Here is a 6,167-nt window from a genome sequence, read left to right on the forward strand (position 1 = left end):
TCCCCACACTGCCAGCCCATGTTCATCTTGGAGTCAATGATGACTCCAAGATCCTTTTCCACCTCTGTACTGACAAGAAGGGAGTTCCCCAGCCTGTAGGTATGGTGCAAGTTATTCCTCCCCAGGTGCATCACTTTGCACTTGTCGGTGTTGAATCCCATCCTAGTCTCATCCTGCTGTGTGTGTGCATGTCTGTATGTAGGGGTATATATAAATACTTGAATGAGTGAGTGTGTGTATGTAAGAAAGGTGATCTACCATTAGTTGATACAAAAATTAAAACATCTTGATTTTCAACTAAGTACAATTTTTTCAGAGATTTGGTGCATGCGTTTCCTAGGTACACAAACTAGATTTTACACACACACACACACACACACACACACACTTCTTATTCATTAGGGGTACCTCTACATGGGCTCCAGGGTGGAGGTGTGGCCTTTTAAAAAGCCACAATATCTCATGTATTCAGCATTCTGCATATCAATATGGTGGTGGGGGCACTTTAACATGCCCCTACCACCATTTTGAGACACAGGATGCTGAATACACGAGACACTGCAGCACACCGGACGGCATTCTAATTAAAACGCTCCAACACACTCAATTAATCAAGTCTGCTCCAACATGTTCAAATCAGAACATGTTGGAACACATGTATATGCACCCTAAATGATTAACTCCAGTATGGACACAGAATCATAGATATTCATAATTTGAGATTGAGCTAATCAGAGCTCAGGTAAAGAGACTAAAACAGGAGTCTGATATCATCCAGGTGGACAGCCCTGACCAATGGGTGCACAGGATGGTGTCTGGTGGAGTCTGAGGCCAGGTTCCAACACCTGTGATGACTTTTCTAATCTTTTTCATTCAGGAGTGTAGACCCCACATCTCTTGCACGGTAAAGCCACTAATACATGAAATATTGTGCCATATTTTTAAAGTGTGATCTCAAAAGGTAGATGTTTTCCCCACTCAATCCTCTATAGAAGAAAACCAGTCTTTAAATTCAGAGTTTTTAGCAGAGGCTCACTGACTCAACGTATTATGTTATTTAAATTATTTTAATAGCTTAGATTTATACAGTTTGAAAAGAAAACCCAAGTATTATTCATACCTTAGCCAACACTGCATCAAATTCAAATTTTATTTTAAGCAGGTTTATTTTTAAAAAGAAAAAACTTAATTATAATTTAAATTAAAAAATGAAGCATCAGATTTAATTTTTTTTAATCAGATTTTTACCCTTGCTGCTCTTCTTCCTTCCTCTCCTTAGGATCTTGAACTCTTCATAACTAGGTGCATCTACACGCACAAATGCTTCAGGGTAGGTTTACTCTAGAGTAAATGACTTTAGAGTAAAACCACCCTGGGCAGGGATCTACATGTGCGGAGATTCAGGAGCAGATTTGCTGCTCCTGGCAGCAGTCTGCTCCCACCCCTTCCGGCCCTGCAGTGGCCCCCTGCAGCAGCCAGGGAGAGCTCTAGGCTCCCCTGGGTGCCAGGGGCTGGCAGGGAGCATGGGGTCAGGAGACAGCTCAAGCTGCCTCCAGTCAGGGGCTTGGAGATTGCTCCCTGCCCCCAGGAGCTATGTTTCATAGTTTCATAGTTTCTAGGGTCGGAAGGGACCTGAGCAGATCATCTAGTCCGACCCCCTGCCATGGCAGGAAAGATTACTGGGGTCAAATTACCCCAGCAAGGTGTTCATCTAGCCTCCTCTTAAAGACCCCCAGGGTAGGAGCCTGCACCACTTCTCTTGGAAGTTGGTTCCATACCCTAGCCGCCCTGACCGTGAAGTAGCGCCTCCTGATATCTAACCTAAACCTACCCTCTGCCAGCTTGTGACCAGGGTGAGCTCCAGTGGTGGAGCCCAGGCAAGGACTATGTCCCTTTACCCTGGCAGCAAGGGGCTCCCAGTCCCAGATCAGGGGCAGGGGAATTTGAAAGAGCTGGGGGCGAGGGGGCATGGGGGAAGGGGCAGCTCCCAGCCCCCTTGCTCCAATCTGTCAGTAGGGCAGCTAGCAGTAAGGAGGAGGGAGCTGGGACCTGCCCCTCCCCTGCAGCTTTTTCCAAGACCCGTGCCTCAACTGCCCAACTGGGCCACAGGGCTGGGAAAAATCTGCAGGGCTGGGACCTTCTCCTGATCAGGACAGCTCCTGGCTAGCCCCAGGCTCTATGGAAAGTCTTTACATGCAGCCCGGAGCTGGCTGGGGACTACCAAAAATGGGACAGTCCCCAGACACCTTCAGGCTGCAAGTGCAGATGTCCTCATGCAGCTCAGGGCTGGCCAAAACTATTCCAGTCAGGGGTAGGTCCTAGCCAGCTCCAGGCTGGGCTGGGAACTCTCTCCATGCAGGGAGCTCCCAGCCTCTACTCCACAATTGAGGAGCAGGGGTTGGGAGCTCCCTGCTGCTGGGGTAGGGGGACATTGTCCCTGCCTGGACTCTGGCAGCAGCGCCCACTCTAGCAACAGGCAACTCTCATGGCAGGGAGCTATCTCCTACCTCCTATCTTCTCCTGGTCAGTCATCTACAAGTGCTGTATTGTTCAGTAATCACTTATCAGTTAATTTCCTACTTGCATTTGGAGGCAGCAAATTAACTGCCAAGTAAAGGAAATTACTGTGCAGTAAGGGTCAGCATGTGTAGACAGTGATGCTTACTATGCAGTACTTAGCTCTAATCCTGAGGGATAGCCAGCACAGGTTTGTTGTGGGTATGTCTTGCTTGACCAATCTTATTTCCTTTTACGACCAGGTGACCTATCACCTGGATGAGGGAGAAGAGATCGATGTTGTATATCTTAACTTCAAAAAAGCCTTCGACCTGGTATCCCATGATCACCTCTAGGAAAACTGGCTAACTGCGGCCTTCACCTCACCATGATCCACTGGCTGGGGAACTGGCTCCGAGGTGGACCCAGACGGTGGTGGCTGACAGAAATCAATCGTTGTGGTACGCTGTGACCAGTGGGGTTCTTCAAAGCTCTGTCCTAGGGCCTACACTATTTAACATCTTTATTAATGATGTAGACATTGGTGTCAGAAGTGGATTGGCCAAGTTTGCTGATGACACCAAACCCTAGGGTAAAGCATTCACACCTGAGGACAGGACAGTGATACAGGCAGACCTTGACAGGCTCATGAAATGGGCAGATGAGAACCTGATGGTGTTTAACACCAAAAAATCCAAGGTTCTCCACCTCAGAAGGAAAAACCTGCAGGACCCTTATAGGCTCGGCAGTGCTACGCTGGCTAGCACTACGGATGAAAGGGACTTGGGGGTCATCATTGACCACAAGATGAACATGAGACTTCAATGTGATGCTGTGGCTAGTAAAACGACCAAAACGCTGGCTTGCATCCATAGATGCTTCTCAAGCAGATCTCAGGATGTCATTTTCCCATTGTACTTGGCCTTGGTTAAGCCGCAATTCAAAAAGGATGTAGAGAAGCTTGAGAGGGTGCAGAGGAGAGCCATGCACATGATCAAAGGTCAGGAAAACAGACCATGAGAGGCTGAGAGTCATGGGACGCTTCAGCCTGGAAAAGTGCAGGCTCAGGGGTGATCAGATGGCCACCTATAAGTTTATCAGGGGTGACCACCAGGATCTGGGGGAACGTCTGTTCACCAGAGCGCCCCAAGGGATGACGAGGTCGAATGGTCACAAACTCCTCCATGACTGTTTCAGGCTGGACATAAGGAAGAACTTCTTTACTGTCCAAGCCCCCAAGGTTTGGAATAGACTGCCATTGGAGGTGGTTCAAGCAATTACTTCGAACGCCTTCAAGAAACATTTGGATGTTTATCTTGCTGGGTTCCTATGATCCCTGTTGACTTTCTGCCCCTGGGGTGGTGGGCTGGACGCGATGATCTTCCAAGGCCCCTTCCAGCCCTAGTGTCTATGAATCTATGTAGATGCTCCCGCTGTTACCCAAGTTACCTCCCACCTTCACCTTCTCATCCAATTCTTCCTTGATTCTGAGCAGCAAGTCACCAAGAGCTTTCCCCTTTAGTTGGCTTCTCCACTATCTATACCACCAAATTATCCCCAACACACTCCAAGAATTTGCTGGACTGCCTGTGCATTCCTGTGTTGCCCTCCCAGCAGATGTTGCAGTAATTCAAGTCACCCATGAGAATCAGGTTCTGTGATAAAGAAACATCTATTAGTTGTTCAGAGTTCCACTTCCTCCTTCTGCTTTGGTGGCCTATAGCAGACACCCATGGTGACATCCCACCTGCTGCTCTCCTCTGACTTTTACCCAACTGGCATTCAACAGGTCTACCTCCCACTTCATACTGTACCTCAGAACACATGTACATCTTCTTTATATATAGGGTAACACCTCCTTGTTTTGTCTCCTACTTTTCCTTCCTAAACCCATCTACGATAGTACTCCCAGGAACTATCCCACCACATCTCTTTAATCCCCAAAACATCAACATTCCTCAATTGTACTAGGACACCTAATTCTTTCTGCTTATTCCCCATGCTTCATGCACTAGCAGATAAACATTTCAGGTAACTAACTGATTATCCTACTGTCTTCTACACCACTCTGCGTGCTTGGAATAGTTTTGTTTTCTCCAGACATTTTCTCTGTCATACCCCTTCTAAAAAATATGTCTTCAAAGTTGTATATAGTACTCTCTTTTCAACAATGGCTAGCAAAGCATATTAAATATATGGTATTTCTTTCCCAGGTTCCTCTCTCTATTCCCTCCAACTTCTGCCTCCCTTTACCAACATTTTTTCTTCTTTCTTTTGACTTGTTCCAGCTACTACATGGCTGTTTAAAATCTTTGAATGCTTTGGTCTCCCCATTATATCTAAGGAGTACAGAATATGGCAAATGAATATGTACAATAATTACATAAGTACACCACAAAATGGATGGATATTTGATTTCTCTGATTATGTTACCTCATCTATAAAACAGGAATCATCATAACAAATTCTTACATACAACCATTTCTTATGTAGCAGTTTTCCTCAGTAGGTCTCAAAGGGTGGAAACAGAGTGAGAGCAAATAGATATCTATACACTTTGTCATGTCACATAAGTGGTGCCAACAAGGGGTAGTAATAATTTGTGCTGCTTTATTGTGGTGGATATCTATTTGTTTTATGGACGGAGAGTACAAACAGTCCAGAGCATGCAGCAGCTACACCAGGCTGGCTCTATGCACTGGATCTGGCACTCAGGGCCAGTCTATGGGCCTGATCCAGACCAGCCTAAGATCCAGCATCCAGGCAGTACATGCAGCCTGCGCCTTGAACACAGCGCATGCTGCTGCGATGTGCAATCTCCAGTCTGACAGGGCACGTCACACAGGGCTGGGCTGGGGCACGTACTTCATGTGATACCCATGCCAGACCGGCCCTGTCTGCTGTATCCGGCATGGGTAGCTCGTCTGTGGGCCAATCTGGACTAGCCCCAGATTCAGTGAGCAAGGCCTGGGGCAGTGTGGATGCCACATGCAGCACACACCCCAACTGGCCCTGTCACATGCAGTCCATACCTGTTGGGCTCTCCATGCCACATGCGGGGCTACGGCTGGCACTGGCTGCATCCAGTTCACTTGCTGGAGACCCACAGGCAGCACCACCGGCCAAATGCTAGGGCTCCACAGTCCAGATGCGGCCTATGGGCTGTATCTTTAATACTCCTGGTTTAGGTTACTGTAAGTCATTTTGCTGCTTGGTACCAATTTTAAATATTCATACGTAAGTTCCTGAGGCGTTTATTACTTTACATCACTTATCATTCGCACTGTTGTTTGCAGCGTCACCTGCTCTCACCTGGGCCGCCTCCCGCGCCGGGGGGGGGGGGGGGCAGCCGCCAATCAAGCCCAGAACGACAGTTGCAAGCGAGGGGCCCGCGCACAGCTGCTCCCTCCCTGCCCCCAATGGACAAGTGAGAGCAACAGGCCCGAGAGGCTTTACAAGCCGGAGCACCGACGAGGGAGGCCCAGCCACTGCCGGGCCCCTCGGCCCGCACGTGGCCAGGCTCCCGCGCGCGGCTCTTACCTGCCGCCGCCCCCGCCGGTGTGCCGCAGCTGCGCCGGCCGCTGCCCGCTCGGCTCTTTGTGTCGGGCCCTGGGTGCAACAAACGGGCCGGCAGCACCTGCCGGGGTCTCCATAGCGACAGCAGAGCGGCC

General features: G+C 48.8%; 1 protein-coding gene across 5 annotated transcripts in view; it reads right to left on the bottom strand.

The window, feature by feature from the left end:
- LRRC27 (leucine rich repeat containing 27) overlaps nucleotides 1-6,167 on the bottom strand; it is a 73,890-nt gene that overhangs the window by 67,296 nt on the left and 427 nt on the right. For 4 of the 5 annotated variants that reach the window (XM_019556255.1, XM_019556253.1, XM_019556256.1 and 1 more), the window contains exon 1: nucleotides 6,037-6,161. The exons of the other annotated variant lie outside the window; for it this stretch is intronic. The gene's annotated coding sequence lies outside the window, so the exon portion shown is untranslated. Of the gene's footprint in view, nucleotides 1-6,036; nucleotides 6,162-6,167 lie in introns of those variants that run through there. 5 annotated transcript variants of the gene reach the window in all.

This window comes from Crocodylus porosus, unplaced genomic scaffold (assembly GCF_001723895.1).
Source record: "Crocodylus porosus isolate Cpor-Errol unplaced genomic scaffold, CroPor_comp1, whole genome shotgun sequence".
In the NCBI taxonomy this organism is placed as follows: domain Eukaryota; kingdom Metazoa; phylum Chordata; order Crocodylia; family Crocodylidae; genus Crocodylus; species Crocodylus porosus.